At 42.3% G+C, this 17,978-nt stretch overlaps 1 protein-coding gene across 7 annotated transcripts in view; it reads left to right on the forward strand.

Moving 5' to 3' along the window:
- The first annotated feature begins 12,490 nt into the window (after positions 1-12,490).
- Positions 12,491-17,978, forward strand: part of SPECC1L (sperm antigen with calponin homology and coiled-coil domains 1 like) — a 112,862-nt gene continuing 107,374 nt past the window's right edge. For 2 of the 7 annotated variants that reach the window (XM_037879130.2, XM_043530041.1), the window contains exon 1: positions 12,491-12,747. The gene's annotated coding sequence lies outside the window, so the exon portion shown is untranslated. The remainder of the gene's footprint in view (positions 12,748-17,978) is intronic. The other 5 variants (XM_037879132.2, XM_037879133.2, XM_043530039.1 and 2 more) reach the window with 4 other exon arrangements.

The raw sequence follows: 17,978 nt of genomic DNA on the forward strand, positions 1-17,978 counted from the left end.
GCAGAGCCAGTTATAGTGTGGCTGTTCTCTGATATATCTGAGACAGTTTAGACTTTGAATACACAGTGGACCAACTATGCTACCGCTTTGGACTTGCAGGGCTGCACCATTGTTTAGAGACATGATTAAAACAGTTTGGTTGCATTTACACTCTAAGGATCCATGTTTTAAACATGTCTGAAAACTACAGTACTTCAACAAAGTGCCCCAGCATAGCAGTAGTGTCTTAGACCCTGTCTGCTCTACAGCTTGATATGTACTAACTACAGTTATGTTCCAATACTGTTATCAGAAACATTCCACATGAATTTGCCAGTGTGACGGCTGTTAGAACAGCTATAGCAGTTTCTCAGTCCAGTGGAGACAAGCTATTTTTTAAGTTATATTAGCTCAAGATGTGCACCAGATTAACCATCTAGCTACTCCATAGTCTGGACTCTGAAAGCAGTTGTATCACAGGGCCTAGTCTTATCTCCTAATTTATGTGTGGAGGGGACCTTGTGTATGTGGAACATACCTTTTTGCATGGAATGAGAGCTGAGTTGCCTAAGTGGCAGCACCCCTCTGCTTACCCCAGATGCCATGGAAGATGCTCTGTGAGTCTGGGGTTCCTGCATGGATAATGGACAGGGCCTCCATGCATATGACCTTGATCTCCTACTGATTCCCCAGATTCCCACTGCTCCCAAGGGATGCATGGAGTTTAAGTGTGGGCCTGCCTGCCTGTTCAGCAGAGGGGCAAATCCACCTCTTCCTCCACCCCTGGTGGAATCATCAAGCATCAATCTTTGCAAAGAGAGCCTCACATTTCCTCCCTTTTAGGCCGACTGGGGAAGCAACTGGGCCTGCAGAAATGAATTTGGGTGCAGACATTAACTGTGGAAGTAATGGTAAGCTAAAATCATATTTGAAAACTGTTTCAAATACTTAATGCAGAAAGAACCATAACAAATCCTTCACAGCAGTACTTCCTAACCTATCCCCTCCCTGATCCCTTCTTAAGATACTCACAGCCTGATGTCTTGGATTGGGCTTCTCATCAACTTTTAAATGCTTGAAAATCTTGCACAACAACTGCAACATAGGAGCATTGGTAAAACTGTTACCCACACCAGAGTAAATGTTTCCAATGATGAGTATCCAAGGCAAGATCTTACAAGTGACTACGAGATACTAAAACTGGAAGAGAAGGATGTTGGATAACTGAGGAAGTCAGAATGAAACAGTGAATTTAAAAAGAAAGGGACATTGTGAAATTTATGACCTTTCTGTGTCTGTTTAGCAAAAAAATAAAATAAAAACCAAGCCTTCTCTTGCCTATGTAACTTATGTAGTTTGTTCTTATCTCTACTGTTGCAAGTGTTTATAATCCATGCAGAGTTCAAAGGAAAGCAGATGATAGAACTATTTATTTAAATATAAATACAATTAAATTATATAATTAGTGCTAAAGTATGCGGTGTAGAAGAAACTTGTTCATTGTTGGTGGGTAATTTTGAGTTTCACCGTAGAGTTAATATTGTCTGCATTGTTTAATACCACCATGTTTCATGTTAAGGACTCTGCTTTCACATTTTATACCACTATTATTAGTGCTTCAATACCCAATTAGAGCTCTGTTTTCAAAAATTGAAATAAATGCTCTAATCCTAAAAGGTGCCGAGCACATGTAACTCCCATTGAAATTAATGAGACTTGCAGGGCTCAATATCTCTCAGGATTAGGCCCCAAGAATGCAGCAGAGAAAAAATAAAAAATGGTCATGCTGGATTTTTTTAAATTTTCTGAAGATAAATGGCATAAAAAAGGATTCAAAAACTGTATTTGAAAATAAAAATCTAAGGCTTTTTTAGCCGTTGTTTGTACACAAGGTTAAATAAAATCTCCTGTATCTGTGTTTGCCAGGTTCTGTTGGTCTTATTTAAATAAACATTCGGTCCATGAAGGCTGGACTGAATGCGTGAATGGCATCTGATAATGTGTGAATGGCATTTGATAAGAGTTTATGATGTACAATTTAAACTTTAGATTTTTATCAAGTGCTATCTTGTGGATACTTCCTATCTGCAAGATAATAGGATTCTGGGTTAAATGAACTCCATGACCCAGGTTACAACTATTGCTGAGTTAAATGGAAGCTACGGTGAGATGTACATGCAGACAGTGGCAGATGCAGAATAGTGTATTTTAGGACTATGCCAATCTTGTTATAAGCTTCTTGCCCCAAAACGAAACCAGCCATAAACTTCGTAATTTAACACTACGACGTAGAGCAGTTAGGTGCACATGGTACATTGCAGAGAGAATAAAGACATGGCCCCTGGCCTGAGGATCTTTCAAGTTACACTGAGACACCCATGGTTTGTGGGCATAACGGATGGCAATATTTAATCAAAGTGGAGGGAGCTGCAACTTGGCTGTACAGTGACTGAAGTACATTGAATCAGGAAGGGGAGCTCCCAACACACCAGTCAAGAAGTTGGGGAACTCTGGGTGAGTACTGCTTAGTTACCTAAGTCAGGAAGAGGAGGGGAAGCTCCCCTCTGCTTTTAATAAAGGAAGGGGATGTGCTCCCCCTTCCAGGTCTAGCCCTGTGTACAGGAATTGAAAGTACAGTTTTGACTGGAAATTCCTGTGCAGTGACTGGCCCTGAGCCAATCAGAGAGCATCCCTTTGCAGTTCAGTAACCATAGAACGCCTCCCAAACTGTGAGGGATGGCTCCCTTGGGGAGCTATGAGTGATTGGGGGGACGGGGGGGGGAATTGATTTAATCAATATGCCATTTTTTCCCCATTTCTAGGCTTAAAAATCACCTGTATCTTACCCGCAAGTCTGCATCTTATGCTGGTACTGGGGATGGGAGCATCTCAGTGAACTCTGCTCCTGTAGGGGGCCTTCAACAAAGGGACTTCCTCTTGGAGGAAGCATTCAGCAGGAAGTCTCTCACCTGCAAGTCCTTGCCAGAGCAGAGAACAAAGAGAGCCTCCCAATACTGGCAGCAGCACCAGCACTAGCAGATAAGGGGGGGCGGGGGGGCTGAGGGAGAGACAGGTGCATCTTATCTTTATAATGGAAGAATTCTGACCAGGTGCTAAGCCTACACATAGCATAGATTCAGCGGAAGATGATACTGACTGGATTTTATACCCATTCTTGGTAACTGCTGACTCCACTCCAAACATAAGTATCTCAACACAAGAAAATCGCTTAGAATTGTCGAGTGATCACAAAGACCAAATTTTCAAACCAGCAATTCTGGCTTCCTGTTAAAGAGAAGTATAAAGAACTCAGAGAGGAAGCTATGAAAATACTGCTTTCGCGTGCTTCCAGTTATTTCTGTGAGTCTGGGTTTTCAGCAATAATTTCTGTGAAAACTAAACACAGAAATAGTTCAACTTGGAAAACTATTTATATCTGGTGCTATTAGAAATTCAACCAAATACTGTACAACTATGGAGTCTGAAACAGGTCCATTCTTCTCACTAAAATCTTAGGCTGTGAACACGCAAAAACATCCATATTTTCAAATTATAGTTTTAAAAACCCAGCTTAAATCATATTATATAATTAAACAAACTGTATGCAGTTGAAAAGAAGTTGCAAAACCATTCAAATTCTCGTGTCCTGAATCAGTAAAAAAACACAGAATTTGGTTGTGCGGAACCCCACAAGTTTTAAAATATTCATAAAGGAGCAACAGTACTCAAAAGTTTGGGAATCACAGTCAAAGAGCATCCTTGTATTCTATGCCAGACCGTTACATTTCAGTAGAATTTAAAATACACTAGGCAGCATTCTGGGACTGGTAAACCTTCAAATATTCTTAGATTCTGTACAAACAATGTGGCATATGATGGGGTGTTTGGCATAATTGTGAGGAAAAACTATGAAGGAAAGATCTGAAATATTTAATCTTAGATTTATAGTATGATATTTATATAAAACAAAACTCTCAAGTACTTCCTTACTTGTTTATCTCACAACTGTGCCTCTAAATTCATTTATGAAGTGCTCTTTTGAAAGACCGGAGTTAACTTTGAACATCCTTTGCTGGTTTCTAACAGATTTCTAATGACTCTGGATATATTTTGCCTGCAAGACAACTGCAGGATTGAGCCCTTTTGTAACAATTGGACCTACAAATTTACCCGAATTGTGAGTTCAACTGTAAAAAGTATGTAAAAGTTCATAAGATGTTACAGTAACCTATAATAACAAATGTTAATGGGGAAGGTACAAAAGGGAGACAATAACTGACGAAGTCTAAACAGAAAAAGGCCACATTAATATAATTAAGACTGTTAAAATTATGCTTGTTAAAAAAAAAAGTAAAGCCAAAAGATATGTCAAATATTAAGCCTAATTAGTAAATAAATAATGAGGGGATGGACTATTCCACCTATCATTCCATTTACGGATTCTTAAAAGAAAAAGATTTTCTCAGGAAAGTATGAAAAAAACAAAACCAAGAGACAAAGGCTATTAGAGCAAGCTTCACGATCATGGCTGTTACGCCCCCTGGTTTTCTGGGACTCCAGGCCTTCATCGCCCTAATCTTGAGAAATGTCCTGAACAGACCAGGCCCCAGACTGGGTGACAGACGGCATCGCCACTTCTACTGGCTGCAGCTGAATCCCAAACACCACTCGGGATGACAGGTATTACCATCTTTGATACCATCTAAGAAACTGTCAAACAAGGGCACGTTTCCATCTAAGATTGGACTTTAACAGCAGCAGCAGCATCTCCTCCACCCCATCTCCGCTAACTTCTTCTCCGTTCCCCAAAAGGACAGTTATTGCCATAGTTGATACCATTTTAAACTTTCCAGATAAAGGGAAAGGGTACAAGAAATGTTGTTAAAATGAAAGCCTGCCTCAAGAGTTCACATTTAAAATGCTTTAACTGTTTTTTCCTTTTCAGTATCGTTAATAAAAAGTTTAAAAGATTTTGAAATAGTATGTTTGCCAAAATACTACCCAGGCTGAAGTCTCCGTATACCAAACCCCAGACCTCGTTTAATTAACACTGTTTAATGTAGGACACTGACTGGGCTACATTAACACTTTTAGTTCATATATTCCACCTAAATAATTACAACAACCCTTTGTTAAGATTACCTCCAAGACCGTTTCCACTCAGCTAATCCCTTAAGGCCATATCCTTTTCCAGTTGAAGTAAATAATAAAATTACTATTGTTGTCAACAGAACAAGTATTTGGCTTTTAATCAATGCTAGCCTAGTTTTCTTAACTATTGATGCCTTTGATATTATCTACCTGTACCTTTTCCAAGCTTCCTCTATTACTGCACCAGAAATGGGCACACCTTTCCAAGTATGTTTAATCAATGCTCTGTACAAAGTAATTACAGGACATGATTCTCCACTGTATTGCCCCTGGTATAGTAATTTATTCTTGTGCAAAGTGGGCGTAAATATTGCTATTCTGGTTTGGTAGCATTCTACACCCACTTTGCAGAGATGTAGAGTTCCACACATGGGGCAAGGCCACCACGTCACAATTTAATTAACTTAATTGCCAGTTTGTTTTATAAGCATAAAAAAATTAAATGGCAAAAGGATATCAAACTCTAAGGAAATCCTATGAGCCAAGTTGAACAAACATTGGTTGAAAATCTAAATGACAGAAAATAAAATTCAAGTGTAACCATTCATTGTTACAAATGGATCAAAACTCAATGCCTAGATTATCGTATTGGTAAACAGAATTTAATAAGACAAATTATATCTAAGTATTTCAGATATAGTGCTCTGAGATGTATAGGTTAGTGACATATTTCCTTGCTTTGGGCATGATCTCTCTCTCTCTCATTGAAGGCAATGGAAAGAATCCCTTGATTTCAGCGAGAGTTTTGGAACAGGCCCTGGAGGAAGTGTTGGATCTTATTTTTTTATTTTAACCAATACCCTTGTTCTTACAGCATACTCCAGTGTGGATCCCACTCTAGGTGCACATACTGAAATGTTTTCAAAAGCAGTGGCTGCTGAGGCCAGGCATGCACCCTGTGCTTCCTTGTGCCACCCAAAAGACAGTATAAAGGCTAGGGTGGCTGCAACCGTCCCTTTGTTTCCTCTTTGTGACCATGGCCACGAAATAGAACCTGGTGTATATCTGACCCACTAGTCTTAGCTCTAGCAAAACTTTTATAAATCTCTAAGAAAATCTTCAGAACTACTTCCGATCTTCTATATAGACCACTGTGAACAGTTTCCAACCTTATGAACTCTACAAGTCAGACACTTCTGTACAGAACACACTATAGACACCCATCCCTGTCCATCTATACAGGGCCCCTTAACCGGGGGGAGACAAAATCTGTGGGCTTTAATCCTGTCCATCCTACAATGGCCTAACCCCCCACTCCCCCAAAAGAAGGACACAGCAGGACTCATAGATGGAGCATCATCTCGGTATACTTGTCACTCTCCATAAGAATGCACAAGTTATGAGATGTAAAGCTAAAGCTCCATTTTCTGGCACAGTCCATGAAGTTTTCAGACCCTGGGGAGACAAATTCCGGAATTCTTCTATCTTCATCCAGCATCCGATCTTGCAGACAAACAACACTAAAGACCAGCACAAAATCCAGCAGCGGCATCAAAGCCATCTTCAACATCATTGGCATCAAAACTGGCACCAACACTTCTGGTATCAAAGAAGTCTCTTCAAATACGGAGATTCCAGAGGGATCTCAGTTTCATCCCATAAGGACAGATGCCATAAAGCCTCCGGAGATAAATCCCACAATGCCTCACATGGTGTCAAGGGTTGAGGAAAAGCAGCATACAATGTAGCAGACAACTCCAGCACCAACCCCAGCTACAATGACCCACTCATCGGAGTCAATGCTCACTTTGGAGGATGAGCCCAGAGAACCAAGACCGTCATCTGAGCTAAGACATTTATCGACTCTAATAGCAAGAATCCCATATACTTTGGCACAACCCATGACAGTGGTCTACTCCTCACCATCACTAGGGCATACATTCTCCCCATCTCCCAGTTAAGAACTTTCTCCTCTGGGGTCAGTGATTGACACTATGGATGTGCCTCCCAGCTTACTCTACAGGGCTCAGCTGCCACCAATCTGTAAGGAATGGCTGTGGACTGACTAATACCCAGCAAGACAGCTGTATTCTTATGGCATGCCACAGTGTAACTATTGGAGGTACAGGGATCCACTATCTCAGGCATTAAGATGCCAATCTCAACCACACTCAAGAGGAAGACGTTACTCCCCATTAGCATTCCTACACCAGACTACCAGGAAGAGCCAGATCCAGGGACAGATCCAGCCAGATCCAAAGCACCTTTTGTCTTCGTCACCTGATGAAGCAGTATCCTCAGCATTCAATATCAGACCAGACACAGTAATGTTCCAGAAGTTTCCTGTGAGGATTGACTGGAGATAGAGATGTTAGTCATAACTGAGAAATCACACAAGCTATTTGATGTCTTGTCAGCTTCTGATCCAGCCAGGATCATCTTCCCCACAAATGAGGGATTACTTGACCTCATTAAGGCCCTATGGCATACACTGACCATGCTAACTTCCACTGCAAAGCGAGTCAAGAAGAGGTACCAAGTACCTCCCTGGGAGTTTGAATACTTTACATCCACCACAACCCAAGCTCCTTCTTCATATCCGCAGTATACTAAAAGTTGAATATGAGTAAGGCAAGGATCTGAGAAGGCTTGACCTTTTTGGATCGTACTTCTCAGCTTCCCTACAACTGCGTGCAGTTAACTGCCTTCCTAACATAAGACAGAGAAACACTTACCTTGTGAAGTACTACAGCCAAGAGGAGCCTCAAGACTAAAGAAGGTCAAGTGATGGCCATGGATGCCTCCAAAACTAAGGCTACTTTTATGGCCACTGTGATGACAATGTGCCAGCCCTCACAGCTCCAGGCAGTGGGCATTCAGAGAAACATATAGGCCATGACTGAGGGTTTACTGCTTCAGGACTGAGAGCTGCTCAGAAAGAGGACAGATGATACTCTGTACTCACCAAAGGACTCAAATACCACACTCTCTGGGTATTTCCTCATTTGAAAGAAGAAAGGAGGTCTACACCTACACCCGAGGAAACTCAACAAATACGTATACCCTCTCAGATTCAGGATGGTAATTCTTGCCTCCATCAGTCCATTTCTTCAAGCTCAAGGGTAGTTTGTAGCTCTCGACTTGAAGAATGCATAATTCCATATAGCTATCCATCCGGCCCACAGGAAATACCTAAGATTCACAATGGGACCCAACCATTACCAATACAGAGTTCTGCCTGTCATGCCACTGAGAATATTAAGCAAATACCTGGCAGTGCATGTAAGGAAGCAGGGAATCTGTGTACCCACCTCACCTGGGATGACTAGCTGATCAGAGGCAGGTCTCAATAAGAGACTGCAACAGTCTTACAATAAGTCCTTTCCCTGTTCTCTCAACTATTATTCATTGTGATCTATGAAAAATCATCACTCATGCCATCACAGACAATAGAGTTCATAGGACTATGATTAACTCCCAATCAACAAGGGAGTTCCTACCACCTAGGAGACTGGTTCCAGTCTCTCCAGCTTTGGCAAACAACCTAAGATCAAATTCCATATTCAGTCTTCATGAAGAAGAAAGAATGGTCACTTATCCTTCAGTAACTTTGATTCTTTGAGGTGTTGTAGAGTGTGTGTATCCTGTGACTTGCCCACCCTTCATCCCTGCTTTTCGGAGTCCTCAGCAACACTGGCTTTGAATGGCAAGGGCACTGAGAAGGGGTCACAGATGATCGACCCTTTCTCCTTGTATGGTGCATAAGGAGGCACATGATGCATGCACAGACCAGCTAACACCGCTTTCAAAAACACTCCAATCTTGCATGCATGAGGTGCACGAGCACCTCAGTAGGATCCAGGCTGCCTATGACATCTCGAAGAACAATAGTTACTGTAGGTTAAATACCCATTCTTTTCTGTCCAAGGATTATCACTTTACATTCATTCTTTCATATTATAATTCCAAGCTTTAGAATCAGCACCCATGATGGTGATTCATTTTTGTCATAAATGTAATTGAGTGCCATTTGAAGTGACCAGACTGAAGGATGCAAGAAAATGACAATAAATGTGAATGACATATACTTTAGTAAAAGTGTGACGGCAATGATGTTTGTCACATAGAAACAGATATTATACCTTTAGTAACAGAATGCTAAATTTCTGACTTTTGTATTGAAATATTACACAGATTTTGCTTTAGTGACCTTTTTAGTTTTTGAACTAGGACACTAGGCATTTGCATTGTCAGCTAGCAGCCCGCTCATTATTAATTTACTGAGCTGTACAATGTTTCCATTGCTACAAAACAGAAGGCAGAACATTTCTTGACTAAAGTGAGAAATGTGTTCTCTACTAGCAATGCAAACCATGTTCGATAACTTTAAAACAGTAAGACAAATGCTGCTATTATTTCATGTTGACGGAGCAGCAAATGGCTTGTTTTACTGAGATAATCATTGCCAGTTTAAAATCCATGTCCAAAATTAAAGCTAATTCATTTTCATTTTAATATAAAATTACCTTTTTGCACAACATGGTAGTGACTTAAAGTAGAGCTGGCAGAATACTACTAATAGTACTTTTACTAAGCCAAAGGTGAGGAATCTTAATGGGAAGTATTGGATCTTACCAATAACAAACGGAGAAGGTTTTTATGCCTGTGTACAGACCTCTTGAGATTGCAACTAGGGTGCCGTTTATGATGGTGGTTTTTTGTGATGTGGATAGTCCCTCGTTAAGACTGGATTAAGATCAAAACTCATTTCACATAGGCCACTCAGTACACACCATCTGCTAGCACCATTTTTGTCATCACCCATCTCAGATGGATTTGAATCCATGACTGGCTTCAGATCACCCACCGCTAATTTCTTCACCAATCCACTGCTACCTCATCATTTTTATTATAGCTCTCAGGCCAAAGTAGTGCTACTATTACATCCTACTGGCAGTGTTTTTTCTTTAAAGGAAACAAGTGAAGATGTTGCGTAATCTGATTTATCTTTTAACAAACGGTTGAATAAATACACTCACACACACCCCAAATATTGAAAACTAGACACCTTCCCCTAGCAGCAGGTAAATGGATCAAGGATGTTTGAGGGATTTCCCATTTTAAGTACAGGGAATACTGCAGTATAAACCCTTTTAATAGTTACTTTGCAAAATATACATACTTTGATATATACTTGCAAAAATTGTTTCACGTCAACAAAACTCACTCTCTTTTTTCAGTTTATCCCTCTACTAAAAGACTGAATATTGTCCTGACCTGAACCACATCTCTGCTAATAGAAGTATTCCTCTGCTCTCTCAAGGATGTGTGGGAGGGGAACAAATTAATCTCTGTACGTGCCTGAAAATGCCAATTGACATGCAGTGTTAATGCTGAGTCAAGACTGAAGCCACACAGGAGAAATGAGTTGGGAAAGACATCTAAATGGAAGGCCAGTTTTTTTTTGTAAAATACACAAGCAGGAGATGGTTTCCATCATGAAAACTCAGTTCTGTTTCAACACTTGAAAAGAAATCATCCTCTTCACGTTGTCATTTTAAAGTGAACTCTGAAAATCTGAAATCTGACAAACAGGTCAAGTTGACTTTGAAAATACTAAAAATTAAAGTTTATCCAACATGATGCAGGGAGGTAAATGACACATCTCAAGAGAGAGCAGGGAATGATGCAAAAAGAAAAGGAGTACTTGTGGCACCTTAGAGACTAACCAATTTATTTGAGCATGAGCTTTCGTGAGCTACAGCTCACTTCATCGGATGCATCCGATGAAGTGAGCTGTAGCTCACGAAAGCTCATGCTCAAATAAATTGGTTAGTCTCTAAGGTGCCACAAGTACTCCTTTTCTTTTTGCGAATACAGACTAACACGGCTGTTACTCTGAAATCAGGGAATGATGGTGTCATAGTCCGTCCTTTGAATTTCTGCTGAGGGAGGGCAGCTTTAAATTGTGGTCAGGGCTTGCACAGAGATGTGCTAAATTGGCACATTTCCCTAAGTACCGTGGCCATGCCCCTTTCCACGCCATGCCTGCACACACATGATGTAAACCCCACAATGCAGGACCAACCTCTGGTGAACTTGATCTTATTCCCTGCAGCCACCTGACTGCTTTCCTGAAAAATCCAGAGATATTAAATGCAAATGCCAGAGTTTATGCAACAGTAAAGTGGAGTGACAAAGTATTCTTAATTTGTTGAATTCCACAAGTTAAGGTTTCTCCTGACATGTTAAATTGGTTATGGTGAACAAAAAGGAAATTCTTTTTCCTACAATTCTTTTTCCACGTTCTCCTTCCAGTGTAAGCTCTTCACCAAAATATCTAGCTTAACAGGACCCTGATTTGCTTTTCTGGATGAAACTGCAATATAAATGTTAAATAACTAATTTAAACTATCGTCCTACTGTTTCTTTTTAACCTATCCCATAAAATTTGCAGATATGTGCAAAGCTGCCACATTTGTGTTATGGGAGAAACATTAAGTTTTGGGAATTTGGTTGCTCTTAGTAGCTCATTCTGAATGTCATATTAATGCTAAAAGTGGGGTAAAAGTGGTGGATGGTGGGGTAATATCTTTTATTGGACCAGCTTCTAGTGGGGAGGACCTGAAGAACTCTGTGTAAGCTCAAAAGCTTGTCTTTCTCACCAACAGAAGTTGGTCCGATAAAAGATGTTACCTTACCCACCTTGTGTCTCTAGGTGCCTGGGCCTGACTTGGCTACAACCACATTGCATCCATACTAGCACTAATTTTTTTTCAATACAAATTAAACATCCATATGGATTACACCCTGTAAACCGGCTCCTGCTGAGCCCTTCGCCAGTAGGGAACGGACTGTAGTCCAGCAAGGCTGTCAAGAACACGTCAGCTTTTCTGTTCTCCTTCCCTGTACGTGATGCTGATGACTGTCTGGCTGCTACTGGAGGTGGCACTACACACGTTTCAAGGCATCTCTGCGTGGACTGGAGTCACCAGATAGGTACCAATTACCGCCCACCGCTGGGCCTGATTTTTCACACTTGGTATCTGGTCACCCTGGAGTGGGCTAGAGCGTTGGCAGAGCAGGATGGGTCTTAGGCCCATCCCTGTCTACCACTGGCTGACAAGCCCCCTTCAGTGCCTGCTGAGGAGACGGGGGTGGAGGGTCCTTTCCCGGTGCGAACGGATCCAGGACCCCGCCTGACCAGAGCAGCCGCCAAAACCGTTCTACCGTCTGGGGCAGTGGGTCCCGAGCACGGTGGGGACCAGGCCAAACAGGGGCGAGGTCCTCGCTCGCTGGGCATCAGTAGGTGGGAGGAGCCTTCAGGTGGGCCTGGCTCTGCCCTCTCCAGGCGCTGGGCCTGGCTCCGCCCCTCACCGCGGCCCAGAGAAACGGGCGGCGCGCACAAACGTTCCAAGCGTCCCTCACTTGACTGAGGGAGACGCCGCGCATGCGCTGTCCCAACGCGTGTGCTGCGTAGTCTTGGCCTGGGCCCAGGCCCCGCCCTCTCACCCTAGCTTGGCGCTTGCGCAGTGTGGTAGCTCTTGTGAGGGGAGGGGAGGGGGAGTGACGATCGCCGTGACCACCCCTCCCTCCCCGTTCGCTGCTGTCGGGTCCCGGAGCGGCTTCCCCGGAGCCGGGCGTGTGACCGAGCGAGCGTAGAGGCGGCGCTGCCCGGTAAGGACCGAGCCCGGGAGCCACCCCCGGAGGGGGCTCCGAGTCGTGCCGGCCACACAGGCCCTGGGCAACTGACCCCTTCTCCGTCCTGCTCTCAGCGTCCCCCCCCCCCGGGCCCGCCCGCCGGCCGGCCGGCCGACCGGCCGCTGCGCGGGGCTCCGCAACTCGCCCCTGCCTCAAGCCCCCTCCGTGGCCTCCCTCTTCCCTGCTCGCCGCCCTCCCGCCTCGCAGCCTGCTCTCCGCTCCGGGGGCCCCCCCCCCGCAGTTCCCCCCCATCTTTGTTCCCTCGCTCCAGCCTGTCCCCTCCCCCTCGGTCTGTGCCCAGCCCTCCCCCATGGCGCTGACAGGCGCCAGCCTGGGCTAACCCTGCCGCGGCCGCTGCTAGAACTCCCTTCCGGGCCGGCACCAGCGCCCCCCGTCTCCCGTCCTCGCCCCCACTGCCCAGCCAGCGTGCCGCCCCTGCGCGGCTGTCATCCTCGCCTGCCCCGGCGAGCTCCCGCTGGGGCCGAGGGTGTCCTAGCTGCTCGGGGCAAGCATTTCTGCCTCGGGTACGGCGCTGGGGCAGCGTCGGGGCGTAAATAAACCGTTCACCGAATATTTCACCCAGATAAGACACAATAAAGCCGTGTTATCTCACTCATCGGGCTTGTGTACGGTGTCATGCCAAGAAAGGTAGCGACCCCTCCCCTTCCACTCTGCTCCCTCCTTCCACCTTAACTCTCTCTGGCCGCCCTGCTGTTTCCTTACTCCTTCCCCCACTCTCTTGTTTACTTTCTTTCCTCGAGATCTATTCCCTTACCTGTTTTCTCCCTCCTTGCCTTACTGCTCCTCCCTGTACCCCCCGTGCCCATGTAGGACCCCTTTCCTTTCCGTCTTCCCCCAGGCCTCTTCTGTATAGCTATTCGCAGGGGACCTGCAGACTAACCCCCTGTGGGCTCTAAAACACTTTACTCACATATCACACTGTTCAAAAAAAAAAAAAAAAGACATTACAAGAAAAAAGTTTCCTTCGTTATTAACTAAACAAAATCAACATATCCCACTGGCTACTTGTGACTTGATTGAAATAGTTGTTATGGTTCTATTTAAATATTTTAATTAAGCAGCATTGTTTCCCTCATGTGTTGTGTTTTTTTCCCCCAAAGAGGCAAAGTTAGCTGAATATGTTTCCAAGAAGAGCAGCATGTCCTAATTCTATCCTATTTGTAGTGGGATTACTGTGTAATGAAGAGAAATCATCACTACCAGGACTCTAATTTTGTGTGTGTGTGTGTGTGGCTACCTTTGCATATTTTTGCAGCTAGGAATTCCTAAACTTTTCATGCTGGCTGGGCAATGAATATAGAGAGTGGCCTTACACAGATAAATGGCAAAGAACGTGCCCTCGAAAGCTCAGGCTCACTGTATTCCCTAGTCCCCCCACGTTATCAGAGAAGAAATCAAGGTGGTGGGGGTTCAGCACCTGCTGAGCACACTGCACTGAACTCCCTTCTCCTTACCAAAAAGCCTGGAACACATTGTGGATGAAGTATTCTATCTATGCTGGTGGTTGAAATGGTTGGCACCTTCCTAGAGGACCTTTCTGCTAGAGTGAAACCAGTTATATTGTGAAGTGGTTTTACAGTGTGAATATTGTTCTACAGATACGAAGGTCCTATCTACATTAGGGCTTTTGAACATTTTCCCCCCACTGTTGGTAACACCAGTTCTTCTTCACCAAAGTAAACAACTTTGAGAGTCATAGAAAAGACTGGCTATTGCTGGCATGAGCACCATGTTGATTATAAAATAGTCTTGAAAGTGGCTTCCCCCCACTTGCTTGGTTTTTTTTTTTTTTTTTTTTACCTTAGCAACATAAAAGTATCAAGTCTGGTCATCCTTGATTTTGTTGGAAGACCTTTGAGGTGTCTTGGGGATATTTGTGAATACCATAGGTGTTGTATCTCTAACAAAGTATTCCTTTTTTTCCAAAAAATTAGTTATTGTGGGTAAGTAGATGTTAATTGAAAACCCAAACCAGTTTTAAGTAGTTTGACTAAAAATCCCTTTTCCTCTCATCTGCTCAGTTTGTACTCTGTTGGCTCTTGTAATGTCACCATTTTGTTATTTCTCCAGTCGCTACAGTCAGCAGCCTGGGATTTGAATTTCTGTGTAAAACAGAGTTGCATTGGAGTGCATTATTTTAAGTGAATGGCTTTGGAATTATGAGACATGGTTGCATGCAGCGTCTTGGGGGAGGAGGTACAAAAGATGTGAGATCTGGGGGTTTAGAGGATTATATTTAACAATTTGCCAGACAAGAATGGACTTTTAGAACAAAAAGTGTGGTGGTTGTAACAATGGGGAAAACCCATTTGTGTGTTTTGAAGGACTGAAACCTACCAGAGCCGAAGTTTGCTGTTTGGGTGACCTCTGGTGTGCATGTCTAAGGTTCTTTTATTGTTTTTAATGGTCTGCTGTAATGCATTAAGAATAAATGTGCTTGCTTATAAAGAGCTGTGTGAGAACTTATATGTGAGGGTCATGATGCTGTTAGCCTTTGGAGAGAAAGTAAAGTGCAGATGCTGGCCTGTTTAGGCATTCTGGCTTGCTGGGAACATCACAGTGTAGGCAGGGAACTGTGCAGACTGGAAATACCCAGGTCAGGAGGGAGAGAGACATGGGTCTCTAGCCAAGAGAGGTGATAGCTGGAGAGCCAGGAATCCAGAATGTGTGCCCTTGAGAGTCCATGGAGGAGGAATACAGGTTCTGTTACCATGGTCTGTGATGCCAGGATCTTTAATTTTTCATGGATTGCTTTTTATGTTGTATGGTGCTATTCACCTGCTCTGGAATTTATCCCTACCACTCCGGAGTGAAATAGCCCAAATTTTGTAATCTTCCAGACACTTTGTAAAAGACATCTTTTTGCTAGGGTTTGAGAAGAGGGCTGAAGGGCTTGCTTCCCATAATGATGAAGGGTTGGAAATTAGTTTATGTATGTGCCTGGCAGGCCAAGTTCCTGTTGAAATTATTATTGCAGTGCTGCTGGAATTTCACTGTACTGGATAATAGAGCATTCAGTAGGTCTCTGTTACCGTTTTAAGTGTAAATAAATAATAGTACTTGTAGGTGACCTGCCTTTTTGGCTGCATTGTTTTCAAAAGGAGTTTTCTGGTTGCTTTTTACTTTTTAAAGCAAGGAATCCTTTACTTCTGTTTAGAAATTCTGTTCTTCAGCCTCTTGTTTGTGCCTTTGGAGTCTAACTAGCAAATATTGGCTCTAATCCTACAAATGCTTAAGCAAGTGTGTAACATTACTAATGTGAGTAAACCCATATGCTTCAATGGGAAAAATCATGTGAATAATGTTAAGCATGTGCTTCAGTGTTTGTTTTGATTACCTAAAGATTTAATCTTTTTTAGTAATACACTTATAATGAAGAAGAAAAAGATAATTGGCTGTAGAGATTGAATGAGTTTGAGGATATGATTGGGTATAGTCACAAGAAAAGTGTACTTATTCTGCTTTGATGGACTAATTTAAATTAAAATTACTTGAGAATTCACCATTGGGAGTACTTATTATTTAATACAACTTGCTGGTGATGGTTGGCTGCCATGTGTGAGCAGACACGACAAATAATGTGCCGTCTAAACTTTTTACACACACACAATTACATTCCTCTTCATAAGTAAGAGGACAATTGCGTTAATCATATTTATTTTCCTATGTAGTAACAATAGTTACTTTGATTTTTATCTTTGTACCTAATGTCTGAATGCCTCAGGATCTCTTAATGTTAGTTATTTACAAGAAATATGTTCCAAATAAACCACAGAACAAGCTACTCAGAAATTAAACTGGGAAAGAAATGTAGTATGGGTGTAAATTACAGGATCAGATCCTAGGATTGCTCACTGCATAGGAAACGGAAGGTTCTAGGATGAGGCACTTCTAACATCTTGTTAGGTGCTGTAAAGTAATCAGATCTTCTGGGAAGAATATTTAGGTGAAGCACACCAGTGTTCCTTACATACTTCATCTTTTAAACTTGGCTTCATTGCTCAGACTTAGACAAAATTTACATCTGTTTTCATACTGAATGTTTGGCAATTTTGCAACTCCTCTTGCATCTTTTTGCAAAATTGCAGTCAAACTGGTGGACATCCTGGCACAAATTGGTGAGTATGATGAGTGCATATAAATCAGCATGCACTCTTTTACTGACCATTCCCTAGAGTTGAAACACTAGATTGTCATATTTTGCTACATTCACATTTTTGATCATGTTAAAAAAACCTAGACATCTGAATAGCTATTAGTGGGGTAGCCGTGTTAGTCTGTATCCACAAAAACAACGAGGAGTCCGGTGTTAGTCTTTAAGGTGCCACCAGACTCCCTTGTTGTTTTTCTGAATAACTGTGTATCTTGAAGACAATTGAAGTGATTGTTGGTAATTTTGTAATTAGACATCAGTTATGGTAGTTTAATTTTCTTTGTGTTCCCTTTTTTAATTTAAAAGTTTACTTGACTTTGATCATCGCTTGAACCAGTGTTCATTACAAATGAATTAAGACATTATGTAATCAATATAACACAGGGACTGATGGTCTCTTCATTAAACATTGAAAGGGAATTTATTTTTTCTTTCCTTTCTGCACTCTTGTACAGAGGAACTACTTTTTTGTTAATGGAAAATAAACCTGTGGCTGCTTGAAAACAGTCTTGAAAAGACTTTTGGCCAAGAGTTTGAAATTCTTAGAACTCTTTGTTTAAACGTGTAGCAAGTTTCATTCTTAATTAAAAGCAGACATTGGTGTTGACACATGGGGCACTCTTTAAAAAACTGTGATATGGAATTTCCTCAGTATTTTTGGGGGGGAAGGGGAGAGAGTCTTCATCATATTTTCCTGTACAAATGACAATGCTAAAACTTTGGCAATCTTAAAATTAACAAGCCTTCTCTGAAATAGAAAAGTCTGTAAAAATGATCAGTGAAGTTTGACCTTTTTAGGGTTAGAAGTTAGCTGGTTTTACTTGCATTACTAAGTTCCACTGATCTTTATTCAGCAAGCAGTCCCTGAAATTTGACAGCAGTTACTTTAACTGCATATCCATTGGGCAGGAGAATTCTCTTATCTTTTGTTCTTACCCTGTCAGCAGCACTCCCTTGCTCATTACATATGGCTTTGCTTTTCCTAAACAAATATCCCTTTGTTTCTGTAATTCCCTACCTGATGGACATCACA

The sequence above is a fragment of the Chelonia mydas genome, chromosome 15 (assembly GCF_015237465.2).
Source record: "Chelonia mydas isolate rCheMyd1 chromosome 15, rCheMyd1.pri.v2, whole genome shotgun sequence".
NCBI classification, from domain to species: domain Eukaryota; kingdom Metazoa; phylum Chordata; order Testudines; family Cheloniidae; genus Chelonia; species Chelonia mydas.